A 17,485-nucleotide genomic window follows, 5' to 3' on the forward strand; every position below is an offset into this window, starting at 1 on the left:
TAAATAATGTAATTATATATTTGATTAAAATGTTTCATTGAAAATTAAATGAAACGATATGGACTAAAACATATTTAGTGTCAAGATCTATGAAGATAGATTGAAACACATAATAAGTTTAAGTCAAAGTACATAGAATGGATATTGAAATAGTTTAATATAGAAATATTAAGAAAATGTTCTTGTCATGTGAAGGTTTAACAAGACTTGAGTGTATCTGACACTCGATGAGTAAACACACATGAGTGATTTTAGATCACGAATAATATGTACAAAATCAGATATCTTGTGCTCTAAAATGTTATGAGCATATACCGGAATGATTCATAAGATGATCATGGGACGACAGTAAGAATATCCTTGAGTACTTTAGAAGAACTAAGGATATATATATATTTTTTTGTATGAAGAAATGACAAACAAATCGCTGTAAGGTGTTACACCGATATTGGTTTTGTCACATATAAAATATAATTTCAATCTCAAATTAGACTAAGTGTTGTTTAAAAGGTAGCACAATGAGCTAGAAGTTGTCTATGCTAGATTTAGAAGAATTCTAAATATTGTGACGGATTCTACAAAAGAAGGCAGAGTATATCATTGTTTTGACAATGACAAAGGATGTTAAGTCAAGAGGTTCTTTTAGAACTTGGTGTAGTTCCGACAGAGTCAGAACTTTGAAGCTATATTGTGTGTGACAATATTAGTGACATATTTCAGGCCGCGGAATTAAGGTTCCACCAGAAGATCAAACATATTTAATGCCGACTCATTTGGAAATGAGTGATGCGTTGAGACGCAAATAAATTACAAAATACATACGTTTCTGAGCGTGTCAGATCTGTTGACTAAAAACCTCTCCCGTGAGCAATACATGATAAAGCACCATAAGGCCAAGGTGTTATATCTTTACAAATGTAAACTAGATTATTGACTCTAGTGCAAGTGGGAGACTGAAGGAGATATGCCCTAGAGGCAATAATAAAGTGGTTATTATTTATATCTTTATGTTTATGATAAATGTTTATATATCATGCTATAATTTTATTAACCGAAACATTAGTACATGTGTGATATGTAGACAACAAAAGAAGTCCCTAGTATGCCTCTTAAACTAGCTTGTTGATTAATGGATGATTAGTTTCATAATCATGAACATTGGATGTTATTAATAACAAGGTTATATCATTATATGAATGATGTAAAGGACACACCCAATTAAGCGTAGCATAAGATCTCATCATTAAGTTATTTGCTATAAGCTTTCGATACATAGTTACCTAGTCCTTATGACCATGAGATCATATAAATCACTTATACCGGAAAGGTACTTTGATTACACCAAACGCCACTGCGTAAATGGGTGGTTATAAAGGTGGGATTAAGTATCCGGAAAGTATGAGTTGAGGCATATGGATCAACAGTGGGATTTGTCCATCCCGATGACGGATAGATATACTCTGGGCCCTCTCGGTGGAATGTCGTCTAATGTCTTGCAAGCATATGAATAAGTTCATAAGAGACCACATACCACGGTACGAGTAAAGAGTACTTGTCAGGAGACGAGGTTGAACAAGGTATAGAGTGATACCGATGATCAAACCTCGGACAAGTAAAATATCGTGTGACAAAGGAAATTGGTATCGTATGTGAATGGTTCATTCGATCACTAAAGTCATCGTTGAATATGTGGGAGCCATTATGGATCTCCAGATCCCGCTATTGGTTATTGGTCGGAGTGAGTACTCAACCATGTCCGCATAGTTCACGAACCGTAGGGTGACACACTTAAAGTTGGATGTTGAAATGGTAGTACTTGAATATGGAATGGAGTTCGAATATTTGTTCGGAGTCCCGGATGAGATCCTGGACATCACGAGGAGTTCCGGAATGGTCCGGAGAATAAGATTCATATATAGGATGTCATTTTATGTGAATTAAAATATCGTGGAAGGTTCTATGGAAGGTTCTAGAAGGTTCTAGAAAAGTCTGGAAGAAACCACCAAGGAAGGTGGAGTCCACATGGGACTCCACCTCCATGGCCGGCCAACCCTAGTGGGGGAGGAGTCCCAAGTGGACTCCCCCTTAGGGGGCCGGCCACCCCCCCATATGGGAGGTGGAACTCCCACCTTTGGTGGGAGTCCTAGCTTGGCTAGGTTTCCCCCTCTTATGGAAGGTTTTTGGTTCGGGTCTTATTCGAAGACTTGGACACCAACACTTGGGGATCCACCTATATAATGAGGGGCCAAGGGAGGGGGCCGGCCACCCCAAGACCACAAGCTGGCCGCCCCATTGAAGTGGCCGGCCACCCCCTCCCAAACCCTAGCCGCCCCCCTCTCCTCCATATCTCCCGCGTAGCTTAGCGAAGCTCCGCCGGACTTCTCCACCACCACCGACACCACGCCGTCGTACTGTCGGATTCAAGAGGAGCTACTACTTCCGCTGCCCGCTGGAACGGGAGGTGGACGTCGTCTTCATCAACAACAGAACGTGTGACCGAGTACGGAGGTGCTGCCCGTTCGTGGCGCCGGAACCGATCGTGATCAAGATCTTCTACGCGCTTTTGCAAGCGGCAAGTGATCGTCTACCGCAGCAACAAGAGCCTCCTCTTGTAGGCTTTGGAATCTCTTCAAGGGCGAGACTCGATACCCCCTCGTTGCTACCGTCTTCTAGATTGCATCTTGGCTTGGATTGCGTGTTCGCGGTAGGATTTTTTTTGTTTTTTATGCAACGTTATCCTTCAGCCCTGGCCTTGGTTCATAGCGCTACCCTTTTCGCTGAATAGAACGGCCAGCACCGTGGCGCTACCCCTGCGCAGCATAGCGCCCTGGTTCAAAGGCAACAACTGATTATTCCCGTCATTACCTATTGCAACATAGTGTGCCCTTGAATTGTCCGGTCAGAAAAGTGCCATCAACTGAGATGGCCGGCCTACAATGTTGGGATGATTGTTGAAAGGTCCAAAATGCATGGCCAAATACTCGGACCGTTACACATTTGTACTCTCTTGTTTTCTGCCCAAAAGGCTCGACCACATGATACATCCCCAGGTTGGTAGCCGCCAGCGCGCCCAACAATCGAGGGAGTCGGTTGTATGCCTATTCCCAATCACCGTGCAACATCTTAAATGCAGCTTTCTTTGCCTTCCATGACTTCCCGTACTTCACCTCATAACCAAAATGTGACTTCATTGTATCAATGACTTGCTTGATCGTCATTGTTGGGAGTGTCTTAATGCTATTCGATAGTTCGAAAGCGATAAAATCGGATGATAACTGCCGGTGAACATCTTTCTCTTCCGGGGTATCGAGGTCCTCGCCCTCACATATATGAGTCAAAACACAACTTGATATGTGCCATTGCGGGCCTCCTTTAAATGGTCTTGCACGCACAACCCATGGACACCGGTCATCCTCACATCTAACTGTGTAACGCTTCTTCACGTCTGAGTGAGCCACCTTGTATGGACGGAAATACTTAACCGCATACTCCTTGATCCATATTTGAAATTCCAACAAGGTTTCAAACTTCACTCATTTTTTGATCCCATACCTTTTGTGATTCATATCTTGCTTTGAACTTGGCCTTGGTCCGAGCACAAAGGTCTCACAACCGTCTACCATGGCTTTATCTGCAAGACTAAGATCACCGAACAATGGTATCCGATTATTCCGGCCAACTACCTTCTTGAATATTTCAGCTTCTTTAGCCGTGAACCCCTCTTCATTATCTCCTCCCCGGGACCTTCATCCTCCGATTTTGATGGGTAGCATCGGTTATAAGGTATGTCATGATCCATGTCCTCTTGCGCACAATAAACATCCAAATCACCAACCTCATTGTCATTGGGATCGCCCTCGGACTCGTCGCCCTCGTAGTCATCATTATCTTCTTCCATTGCTTCATAATTGCCATTGCGAATCGGGCTTGCTGGTTGCCTGATTTCTCGTTGGGTCATGCCATCTTGGGTTATCGAAGGAGGACTACTTGTTGAGTCGTCAACATCGGGTTCAACAAACGGGCTCCTACCATGAACTTGGGAGGCACGCCGGTTCAAGTCCAAGTGCGGTCGTGATGATACCTTCTTTGTGGCAAATAACTCGAGAGCTTGTCTTGTGATTTGGACACCACCTCCTTGTATGCACTCCACCTTGCGTCAGAGTTGAGCTTCATTGTCTTCCAACGGTTGTGCATACCAAAGAAAACATTATACCTTCCCTCCATTTCTATGTCATCGGTTGGGCCCATCCATTTCAACTCAATCCTCACTTTCTCCACAACCTCGGCAGACTTCTTTCAAACACCATCACAACCTCATCGGGGTTTAACTCAACATTTCCTTTCATGAACTCGTCCTTGTCCACATAGTGAACACTCACAGTTCTCGCCACCTATAACCAAATTACAACAACCCAAATGCATCAACTATATGTATATTCCATGATAACATATGCATTTCAACAACAAAAAAATAAGAAGATAGAATGGTGGCCAAATAGATCTAGGGCTAACCCTAATTACATCTATGTCACTAAATAGATCTAGGGCTAACCCTAACCTACAAATCTTACATAGACATCATACAAACCACCAATGGACTATACAACAACAATAGAACATAGAATGGTGGCCAAATCCAATTTTCTAGGGTTACCAAGATTTACCAAAATAGAACCAAAAACATGACATTAATCGGACAAAATGAAGTCGATGGGAGAGAACACCTCTTTGCATCAACGGGAGACCAAAATCCACCAAAGAAATCTTTAGATCTAGGTGATTTTGGAGAAGGATTTGAGAGGGGAGAGAGAGGTGGGCGCGCCCTGGTTCATTTTTGGTCGAGGTCTGAGGGGTAAGTGGTAGGTGGAGGGGATGGGGCGGCTCACGCGACTTAACATATTTTAAAGGGTAGCATCCTTGTCGGGGTCGGGGGAGTTGAACTTCAAAAGGGTAGCGCACTTGTCAAGGAAGTTGAGGTCACGAATCGTGGGCCCCGTATCACCACGCTGGCACATGTTTAGCGCCGATGCTCACCACTCTACGGTAAAGAGGGTACCACCCCGAGGAGAGGCGCTACTAAAAATATCAGATTTTAAATACTTTTTAAAATGAAATCAAATTGTGCTAAACTTTCGAAAAAGGGTTAAATTTGTCGAAATCGACACACGATGCCATTGCTGCTCTGGCAGTGGCAGGGTACCTCACCTGCTCTGCCGTGGAAAGACCAGTAAAACAAAAACGCTTTCTCTTCTCTTCTCTTCCCTTCCATTCCTCTCTTCCCGTTTGTACCACCACCGTCCATTCTAGTAGTCACTTGATGAACAGTTTGCTTAGGTTGGTCAATCATGTTTGTAGACTGTAGAGTGGTGTGTTTCCGTGCCGTTTCTGTCTCGACTTACTAGCCTTTTGATCCTTGTGTTGGTGGACACGTGGAGTTCTCTGCTTGGGACTCTCTCCGGCCATGAGCGAGAGAAACAAGTGGCGGCGTCAAATGGAGAATTCCTCGTGTTCCACTTTTTCTGTGTGCGTTTCCGACTTTCCGTCAACATGAATATTTCAGTCTGATCTCGGCTTATGAAACAACTTCCTTATCTAGCTTTGTCGTGATCACAGAAAGAGAATAAGAAACCGAAACCAAAACCGAATACACCGAACTAAAATTAACCGAGAGCAATTTCGGTGCACAACTGTGGAAAACCGAATTTATATTGAAAAATTCGGTTTTGACCATCTGTTGGCCGAAAGGACCGAAATAACCAAGATACTATCCACGAGGGAGAGCCCTCTTTCTACACATGCCTTTGTCCAATGCTATCTGACGGAATTGTCAGCGCTCAAACGTCCAACTCCGGTGTTTGCAGCTCAACCTCTCCGTAGCACAGCGCCTACATGGATTCCACCTCCTTTAAATAGTGTGAAGAAAGCCTCCTGATTCCCACAAATGGAGGAAACCTCCTGATGACTTTGTCAAGGTAAACTTTGATGATGCCTTTGACAATGCAACTGGAAAGGGGGCATGGGGTTTCATAATCAGGGATCACAATGGTGAATTTGCTGCTGCTGGAGCGGGCAAATCCGTCCACCTCCGTGATCCTCTCCACTCCGAGAGAGTTGCCTGCCTAGCTGCGGTGAGAGCATGTCTAACAGGCCCCTTATAACCCGCCCACCCCGTAAAATTCCGGCGAGATACGGGGCAGGCGAGGTTTGGGCCGTCTAGCAGGCCCCGTATTCGGGCCGCCCCGTTTCGGCGGAATACGGGGCCCAGGAAATCGGCCCCTCCGCCCCCTACTTATACCGGGCGCAGGTGCGAGTGAGGGGTTAACCCCTCACTCGCAACCCTAGCTCCGCCGTGCGCCGCCGCCTCCTCCTCCTGCTCCGGCGAGCAATTCGTCCCAACCCCGCGCCGCATTCCACCCAATCTCAAGCATGGACTCCCGCCGCCGTAGTACCGCCTCGCCGGCGAGCGGATCGAAGCGATCCCGCTCGCCGGACAACGTGGAGGATGCCTGGCGGCTTTTTTGCAAAAGATCCGCCGCCGGCAGCCGCTGCGCGGCCTGCAAGTACGACGGCGGGGAGTTCGTCCCAGAGAAGCTCCGCGACTTCACGCGGGGCGGCCGCTGGTACCACGAGGACCCGCCGCTCAAGCCGATGAGCGGCCCGAAGTTCTCGGCGTGGCTCGCCGAGTGGGAGCGCCAACGCCGGGTGAGCGAGGCGTGGAGGGCGACCATCGGGAGCACCAGCGGCGGAGGTGCCCCGCTCGCCGGTGAGGAGGAGGAGGAAGACGAGGACAAGGACCCCGCCTTCTTGAAGGCGATTCAAGACTCCCTCAAGGACGCCGCCGAGAAGAACAAGGCGAATGAGGAAGAAAGGGCGGCGGCCATCGCCGCCGTGAAGGAGGCGGAGGCGCGGGCGGCGCAGGCGGAGGCGGAGGCCGATGGGTTCATTATCGACCTCTCCGACTAGAAGTCGCGATCCGATCGCGCATTTTGTATGTATGTAGGTACGTCGATTTCTATGTATGATCGACGAACTATGAATGAAAGTTTCCCGGGGTTTTAAATTTACAAATATACAGGGTCAAATACGGGTTCTGCTAGACGGAGCGGTGTCTGATCGACCATTTTTTTTATACGGGGCGAAATTCGAGCGTTATACGGGGCAGAAAAGTAAGGGGCCTGTTAGTGCTCTGAGAGGGGCAATCAGACTGGGCGCAAACAGAGTGATTTTCGAATCTGACTCCACAAACCTGGTGAAAGCTCTCAACTGCAACGAGTATGACCGTTCGGAGATAGGTGTGTTGATAAAAGAAGCAAAGAGTCTCTGCAGTACAAACTGTTGAAATATTGGACCCACTTTTAGTGGCCCAAATTAGATTTCAGTTTTTCCTATAAATCTCAAAGCTCACATAGTGGCAGCCTTGTGAGTTTGAGCCCAAGTTGGTGGCAGCTCACTAGGGAGTGGCAAGAGGTGGGAAGTTTAGTCCCACATGGAAAGTTGGGAGGAAGTTAGACCACCTTATAAGGTGGGTTGTTCCACCACTAGTAAGTGAGTGAGAATAGGAGTGTTACACGCGCGCTCCTCCTCCTCCTCGCTCGCTCGTCTCGACACGTCACGACGCGCCGCGCCGCGCCGCGCTCGTGGTGAGTGGATTGAGCCTCGAGCCGAGACTTTCCTTACTTTTTGCAGTTAGTCGGTTCGGGTCGCTCCCGGATCGTGGGCTATCTGTAACCGACTCGAAACGTTCGTGCGACGTGGGCGTGGCCCACGTTGCCTAGGGTTTCCCGAGCCTATATAATCTCCTGCCCGGCTACCGCAGAAATACATCCAATACACGAGTTAGGGTTTCCACCTCTCTCTCTGCTTGCGCCGCCATCGTAGCCTACTCCATCCCGTGAGCCGACGTGCATCGGCGAACGGGAGAGCAGGTCTCCGGAACCGCTCGTCCTTGCGATCCTGTACGGGAGAGGGCGAATTAGGTTTTTGGGAAGCGCTCTGCGCGACTGCTCAAGCTCTTCATCACGGGTCGCCTTCCGTCCAAGTCGGGCGGTGCTGCCTACCGTCGTCTTCAACGCCGTCTACTTCGACCCGTCGTCCCCATCGTCAACAACGTTGTCATCAACAACGTTACTGCTGCGACATCATCTGCTACACCTCCACCGCCACCACCACCAGATCGGTACGTGCGACATATCTCGATCTGTTTAGCGATGGATGCTTTACCATTTGCGCTGCTGCTACTCATGTTGATTAATGCATCTAGTATGTTCGAGTTTCACATGTTAGTAGTTGCTGTCATCATGTTTTATATTCTGGAATTAATCATGGAAATTGTGCTTAATTATCCAACAATCCAAAAACCTAATTGTAGGCAATTTCCTGAGTTAACAATGGCTGGTTTTGCTGATGCACTGAGGCCGGATAAGTTTACCGGTGTGCACTTTAAGAGGTGGCAGGTTAAGGCCACGCTCTGGCTTACTCATCTGAAAGTGTTCGAAGTTAGTGATGGTTTACCTGAAGGAACTATATCTGACCAAGATCAGAACAAGTTCAAGGAAAACAATACTCTCTTCGTCGGATGCGTTCTGAGTATTCTTGTTGATCGTCTGTGTGATGTGTACAAGCACATAACAGATGGTAAAGAGCTCTGGGATGCACTGAATGGTAAATTCGGTGCAACCGATGCAGGCAGTGAACTATACATCATGGAGAGCTTCCATGACATCAGGATGGTAAACAACCGTTCTGTAGTCGAACAAGCTCATGAGATACAGTGCATTGCGAAAGAGCTTGAACTCCTTAAGTGTGCCTTACCTGACAAGTTTGTGGCTGGATGCATCATCGCTAAGTTGCCCCCTTCATGGAGGAACTTTGCCACAACTCTTAAACACAAGAGACAGGAGATATCAGTTGAAAATCTGATAGCGTCTCTTGATGTTGAGGAGAAAGCTCGGGCTAAGGATAATACTGAGAAAGGAGAGGGTCAGTCTAGCACCAACATGGTGCAGAAGGAACCCTACAGCAAGAACAAAGGGAATACCAAGCCCTCCTTCAATAAGCCTATGAAGACTACAACCTTCAAGAAGAAGAAGATGATAAACAAAGCAGATCTGAGCTGCTTTACCTGTGGAGAGGCTGGCCACTTTTCTAAGGACTATCCAGAGAGGGCAGACCGCAAGAAAAAGGGGAGGCAAGTCAACACGGTGACCGCTAGCAATGCTGATGGGTACGGTAATCTCTTTACTGTTCTTTCAGTATTTCAATCTCCATGTTGGTGGATTGATACGGGTGCTAATGTTCATGTGTGTGCTGACATATCCATGTTCACTTCTTACCAGGTCGCCCGGGATTCTTCCGTCTTGATGGGGAATGGGTCACATGCTTCTGTTCGTGGTGTTGGCACGGTAGATCTGAAGTTCACTTCGGGGAAGATCGTGCAGCTGAGGAACGTGCAACATGTCCCTACTATGAACAAGAATCTCGTTAGCGGCTCCCTTCTATGCAGAGATGGGTTTAAGGTTGTTTTAGAGTCGAATAAAGTAGTTGTTTCCAAGTTTGGACAATTTATTGGTAAAGGCTATGAGTGCGGAGGCTTGTTCCGCTTTTCGCTTTCTGATTTCAGTAATAAGTCTGTGAACCATATTTGTGGCAATGTTAGTGATGATACCAGTGTTTGGCATTCTCGTTTATGTCACATTAATTTTGGTTTAATGTCTCGGCTATCCAGTTTAAGTTTAATTCCGAATTTCACCATTGCCAAAGGTTCTAAGTGCCACAGTTGTGTGTAATCAAAGCAACCTCGGAAGCCTCACAAGGCGGCCGAGGAGAGAAACCTGGCACCTCTAGAACTCATACATTCTGATCTATTAAAGATGAATGGTGTGTTGACAAAAGGTGGAAAGAGATATTTCATGACATTGATTGATGATGCGACTAGATTCTGCTATGTTTATTTGTTGCGAACTAAAGATGAAGCTTTAGACTACTTTAAAATTTATAAGGCCGAAGTTGAAAATCAACTAGAGAGAAAGATCAAGCGTCTTAGGTCGGATCATGGTGGCGAATATTTTCCTAAAATCTTTGATGAATTCTGTGAGGAACATGGCATTATTCATGAGAGGACGCCTCCCTATTCACCCCAATCAAACGGGGTTGCCGAGAGGAAAAACCGCACGCTGACTGACTTGGTGAATTCCATGTTAGCCACTGCTGGTTTATCAAAGGCATGGTGGGGGGAGGCTTTGTTGACTTCATGTCATGTCCTGAATAGAGTTCCTAACAAGAATAAAGATAAAACCCCTTACGAGGAGTGGGCTGGGAGAAAACCATCACTTTCGTATTTGCGCACATGGGGATGTTTGGCGAAAGTCAATATTCCAATTACTAAGAAGCGCAAACTTGGACCAAAGACGGTGGATTGCATCTTTCTAGGTTATGCTCCTCGGAGTGTAGGATATAGATTTTTAGTAGTTCAATCCGAGGTACCTGATATGCATGTTGATACTATTATGGAATCTCGTGATGCAACATTTTTTGAGAATATGTTTCCTATGAAAGATATGCATAGCATTGCTAGAATTTCTACTGAGATAATTCCTGAGTCTAGTACATCTAATGAGTATTTTGAACAACCACATGAGAATGTTACTGAGAAGGATGACAATGAAGCTCCTAAACGGAGCAAGAGACGAAGGATTGAAAAATCCTTTGGTGATGATTTCATTGTGTACCTTGTGGATGATACTCCCACGTCCATTGCAGAGGCATATGCATCTCCAGATGCAGATGACTGGGAAGAAGCTGTCCATAATGAGATGGACTCGATTCTTTCTAATGGAACTTGGGAGTTGTCAGAACAACCCCATGGATGCAAGCCTATAGGCTGCAAATGGGTGTTCAAGAAGAAGCTAAGACCTGATGGTACTATTGAAAAGTACAAGGCACGGCTTGTAGCGAAAGGCTACACACAAAGAGAAGGCGAAGATTACTTCGACACCTATTCACCTGTCGCTAGACTTACCACCATTCGAGTACTACTATCCATGGCTGCCTCCTATGGTCTTATCGTTCATCAAATGGACGTAAAGACAGCTTTTCTTAATGGAGAGTTGGAAGAGGAAATCTATATGGATCAGGCTGATGGGTTTGTAGTAAAAGGTGAAGAAAGAAAGGTGTGCAAGTTGCTGAAATCTTTATATGGCCTGAAACAAGCACCTAAGCAATGGCATGAGAAGTTTGACAGAACTTTAACTTCTGTAGGCTTTGTTGTCAATGAGGCTGACAAGTGCATTTACTATCGCCATGGTGGGGGCGAAGGTGTTATACTATGTTTGTATGTGGATGATATTCTGATCTTTGGTACAAACATGAAAGTAATACACGAGGTCAAGTCTTTCTTGTCAAAGAGCTTTGATATGAAAGATCTGGGAGATGCTGATGTGATTCTGAACATCAAGCTGATTAAGAATGAGAGTGGGATTACTCTAACGCAATCCCATTATGTTGAGAAGATCTTGAGCCGGTTCGGCTATATTGATAGCAAGCCTTCTTCAACACCTTATGATCCCAGTGTGACACTACGCAAGAACCGGAGGATTGCCATAGATCAATTGAGATATTCTCAGATCGTTGGCTCACTCATGTACTTAGCGAGCGCGACTAGACCCGACATCTCTTTTGCTGTTAGCAAGTTGAGTAGGTTCATGTCAAACCCGGGTACTGATCATTGGCATGCACTTGATAGGGTCATGCGCTATCTATGTGGTACAATGAGTTATGGGATTCACTATTCAGGGCACCCAGCTGTGCTTGAAGGATATAGTGATTCGGATTGGATCTCAGATGTAGCTGATCTGTACGCCACAAGTGGGTATGTATTTACCTTTGGAGGTGGCGCAGTATCATGGAGATCTTGCAAGCAAACCATATTGACGAGGTCAACTATGGAAGCAGAACTTACTGCTTTAGACACAACCACTGTTGAATCAGAATGGTTGCGTGAGCTCTTGATGGACTTGCTCGTGGTTGAAAAACCTGTTCGGCAATCCTTTTGAATTGTGACAATCAAACCGTAATTGTCAAAGTGAACAATTCTAAGGATAACGCGAAGTCATCAAGACACGTCAAGAGATGTTTGAAGTCCGTCAGAAATTGCGAAACTCCGAGTAATAAACGTTACATATATTCAAACAGACAAAAACCTGGCAGATCCCTTTACAAAGGGACTATCACGTAATGTGATAGAAAGTGCATCGAGGGAGATGGGTTTGAGACCCGTTGATGTTACGCCATAGTGGTAACCCAACCTTTGTGATCGGAGATCCCGTGAATTAGGACGTGGGAAGAACAAACTAGTGGTTTAATTGAGGAGAGTATTATGTAACCCTCTCTATGTGAAGATGCACAACTCTCAAGTGCTGTAAGGCAGGTTGGCAACAAGCCTTAATGTGTTTATGTTGGCTATTTTAGCAAAGGTGCTGTCCTACAGAGCATTCTTGAAATAACACACCTATATGAGTCCGATTGTTAAACGTCGCAATCTATGAGATTTGGGTGATCTGTAGTAAACTCAAGAAGAGACCATGAAGTATGACGCATATGCTTCACCCGCGGGGTAGGCTACTGGCAGCCATGTACTGGTCATGACTTTGAGTGAAACCCTGTTCACGCAAAACTTGCAATTCAAGGCTTAGTCCATTGTTCAAGTGTGAATGGATGTAGCTTAAGGTTCTAGGCGGAAGTTCAACTTAACAGTCTCCGCTGAAACACTGGTATATAAACAAGCAGCGAGTATTGGTAAATCTCTAAATGGGGATTTGAGATCTGGTGGGGGATTGTTGAAATATTGGGCCCACTTTTAGTGGCCCAAATTAGATTTCAGTTTTTCCTATAAATCTCAAAGCCCACATAGTGGCAGCCTTGTGAGTTTGAGCCTAAGTTGGTGGCAGCTCACTAGGGAGTGGCAAGAGTGGGAAGTTTAGTCCCACATGGAAAGTTGGGAGGAAGTTAGACCACCTTATAAGGTGGGTTGTTCCACCACTAGTAAGTGAGTGAGAATAGGAGTGTTACACGCGCGCTCCTCCTCCTCCTCGCTCGCTCGTCTCGACACGTCACGTCACGACGCGCCGCGCTCGTGGTGAGTGGATTGAGCCTCGAGCCGAGACTTTCCTTACTTTTTGCAGCTCAGGAAAACGAACGGAGTCCTAGACGGACGCGTCACAGTTAGTCGGTTCGGGTCGCTCCCGGATCGTGGGTTATCTGTAACCGACTCAAAACGTTCGTGCGACGTGGGCGTGGCCCACGTTGCCTAGGGTTTCCCGAGCCTATATAATCTCCTGCCCGGCTACCGCAGAAATACATCCAATACACGAATTAGGGTTTCCACCTCTCTCTCTGCTTGCGCCGCCATTGTAGCCTACTCCATCCCATGAGCCGACGTGCATCGGCGAACGGGAGAGCAGGTCTCCGGAACCGCTCGTCCTTGCGATCCTGTACGGGAGAGGGCGAATTAGGTTTTTGGGAAGCGCTCTGCGCGACTGCTCAAGCTCTTCATCACGGGTCGCCTTCCGTCCAAGTCGGGCGGTGCTGCCTACCGTCGTCTTCAACGCCGTCTACTTCAACCCATCGTCCCCATCGTCAACAACGTTGTCATCAACAACGTTACTGCTGCGACATCATCTGCTACACCTCCACCGCCACCACCACCAGATCGGTACGTGCGACATATCTCGATCTGTTTAGCGATGGATGCTTTACCGTTTGCGCTGCTGCTACTCATGTTGATTAATGCATCTAGTATGTTCGAGTTTCACATGTTAGTAGTTGCTGTCATCATGTTTTATATTCTGGAATTAATCATGGAAATTGTGCTTAATTATCCAACAATCCAAAAACCTAATTGTAGGCAATTTCCTGAGTTAACAATGGCTGGTTTTGCTGATGCACTGAGGCCGGATAAGTTTACCGGTGTGCACTTTAAGAGGTGGCAGGTTAAGGCCACGCTCTGGCTTACTCATCTGAAAGTGTTCGAAGTTAGTGATGGTTTACCTGAAGGAACTATATCTGACCAAGATCAGAACAAGTTCAAGGAAAACAATACTCTCTTCGTCGGATGCGTTCTGAGTATTCTTGCTGATCGTCTGTGTGATGTGTACATGCACATAACAGATGGTAAAGAGCTCTGGGATGCACTGAATGGTAAATTCGGTGCAACCGATGCAGGCAGTGAACTGTACATCATGGAGAGCTTCCATGACATCAGGATGGTAAACAACCGTTCTGTAGTCGAACAAGCTCATGAGATACAGTGCATTGCGAAAGAGCTTGAACTCCTTAAGTGTGCCTTACCTGACAAGTTTGTGGCTGGATGCATCATCGCTAAGTTGCCCCCTTCATGGAGGTACTTTGCCACAACTCTTAAACACAAGAGACAGGAGATATCAGTTGAAAATCTGATAGCGTCTCTTGATGTTGAGGAGAAAGCTCGGGCTAAGGATAATACTGAGAAAGGAGAGGGTCAGTCTAGCGCCAACATGGTGCGAAGGAACCCTACAAAGCAAGAACAAAGGGAATACCAAGCCCTCCTTCAATAAGCCTATGAAGACTACAACCTTCAAGAAGAAGAAGATGATAAACAAAGCAGATCTGCGTTTGCTTTACCCGTGGAGAGGCTGGCCACTTTTCTAAGGACTGTCCCGAGAGGGCAGACCGCAAGAAAAAGGGGAGGCAAGTCAACACGGTGACCGCTAGCAATCTTGATGGGTACGGTAATCTCTTTATCGTTCTTTCGGTATTTCAATCTCCATGTTGGTGGATTGATACGGGTGCTAATGTTCATGTGTGTGCTGACATATCCATGTTCACTTCTTACCAGGTCGCCCGGGATTCTTCCGTCTTGATGGGGAATGGGTCACATGCTTCTGTTCGTGGTGTTGGCACGGTAGATCTGAAGTTCACTTCGGGAAAGATCGTGCAGCTGAGGAACATGCAACATGTCCCTACTATGAACAAGAATCTCGTTAGCGGCTCCCTTCTATGCAGAGATGGGTTTAAGGTTGTTTTAGAGTCGAATAAAGTAGTTGTTTCCAAGTTTGGACAATTTATTGGTAAAGGCTATGAGTGCGGAGGCTTGTTCCGCTTTTCGCTTTCTGATTTCAGTAATAAGTCCGTGAACCATATTTGTGGCAATGTTAGTGATGATACCAGTGTTTGGCATTCTCGTTTATGTCACATTAATTTTGGTTTAATGTCTCGGCTATCCAGTTTAAGTTTAATTCCGAATTTCACCATTTCCAAAGGTTCTAAGTGCCATAGTTGTGTGCAATCAAAGCAACCTCGGAAGCCTCACAAGGCGGCCGAGGAGAGAAACCTGGCACCTCTAGAACTCATACATTCTGATCTATGCGAGATGAATGGTGTGTTGACAAAAGGTGGAAAGAGATATTTCATGACATTGATTGATGATGCGACTAGATTCTGCTATGTTTATTTGTTGCGAACTAAAGATGAAGCTTTAGACTACTTTAAAATTTATAAGGCCGAAGTTGAAAATCAACTAGAGAGAAAGATCAAGCGTCTTAGGTCGGATCGTGGTGGCGAATATTTTCCTAAAATCTTTGATGAATTCTGTGAGGAACATGGCATTATTCATGAGAGGACGCCTCCCTATTCACCCCAATCAAACGGGGTTGCCGAGAGGAAAAACCGCACGCTGACTGACTTGGTGAATTCCATGTTAGCCACTGCTGGTTTATCAAAGGCATGGTGGGGGGAGGCTTTGTTGACTTCATGTCATGTCCTGAATAGAGTTCCTAGCAAGAATAAAGATAAAACCCCTTACGAGGAGTGGGCTGGGAGAAAACCATCACTTTCGTATTTGCGCACATGGGGATGTTTGGCGAAAGTCAATATTCCAATTACTAAGAAGCGCAAACTTGGACCAAAGACAGTAGATTGCATCTTTCTAGGTTATGCTCCTCGGAGTGTAGGATATAGATTTTTAGTAGTTCAATCCGAGGTACCTGATATGCATGTTGATACTATTATGGAATCTCGTGATGCAACATTTTTTGAGAATATGTTTCCTATGAAAGATATGCATAGCATTGCTAGAATTTCTACTGAGATAATTCCTGAGTCTAGTACATCTAATGAGTATTTTGAACAATCACATGAGAATGTTACTGAGAAGGATGCCAATGAAGCTCCTAAACGGAGCAAGAGACGAAGGATTGAAAAAACCTTTGGTGATGATTTCATTGTGTACCTTGTGGATGATACTCCCACGTCCATTGCAGAGGCATATGCATCTCCAGATGCAGATGACTGGGAAGAAGCTGTCCATAATGAGATGGACTCGATTCTTTCTAATGGAACTTGGGAGTTGTCAGAACAACCCCATGGATGCAAGCCTATAGGCTGCAAATGGGTGTTCAAGAAGAAGCTAAGACCTGATGGTACTATTGAAAAGTACAAGGCACGGCTTGTAGCGAAAGGCTACACACAAAGAGAAGGCGAAGATTACTTCGACACCTATTCACCTGTCGCTAGACTTACCACCATTCGAGTACTACTATCCATGGCTGCCTCCTATGGTCTTATCGTTCATCAAATGGACGTAAAGACAGCTTTTCTTAATGGAGAGTTGGAAGAGGAAATCTATATGGATCAGCCTGATGGGTTTGTAGTAAAAGGTGAAGAAAGAAAGGTGTGCAAGTTGTTGAAATCTTTATATGGCCTGAAACAAGCACCTAAGCAATGGCATGAGAAGTTTGTGAACTTTAACTTCGTAGGCTTTGTTGTCAATGAGGTCGACAAGTGCGTTTACTATCGCCATGGTGGGGGCGAAGGTGTTATACTATGTTTGTATGTGGATGATATTCTGATCTTTGGTACAAACATGAAAGTAATACACGAGGTCAAGTCTTTCTTGTCAAAGAGCTTTGATATGAAAGATGCAGGAGAAGCTGATGTGATTACGAACATCAAGCTGATTAAGAACGAGAGTAGGATTACTCTAACGCAATCCCATAATGTAGAGAAGATCTTGAGCCGGTTCGGCTATATTGATAGCAAGCCTTCTTCAACACCTTATGATCCCAGAGTGTGACACTACGCAAGAACAGGAGGATTGCCATAGATCAATTGAGATATTCTCGAGATCGTTGGCTCACTCATGTACTTAGCGAGCGACTAGACCCGATATCTCTTTTGCTGTTAGCAAGTTGAGTAGGTTCATGTCAAACCCGGGTACTGATCATTGGCATGCACTTGATAGGGTCATGCGCTATCTATGTAGTACAATGAGTTATGGGATTCACTATTCAGGGCACCCAGCTGTGCTTGAAGGATATAGTGATTCGAATTGGATCTCAGATGTAGCTGATCTGTACGCCACAAGTGGGTATGTATGTACCTTTGGAGGTGGCGCAGTATCATGGAGATCTTGCAAGCAAACCATATTGACGAGGTCAACTATGGAAGCAGAACT

This window comes from Lolium perenne, chromosome 3 (genome assembly GCF_019359855.2).
Source record: "Lolium perenne isolate Kyuss_39 chromosome 3, Kyuss_2.0, whole genome shotgun sequence".
Classification (NCBI taxonomy): domain Eukaryota; kingdom Viridiplantae; phylum Streptophyta; class Magnoliopsida; order Poales; family Poaceae; genus Lolium; species Lolium perenne.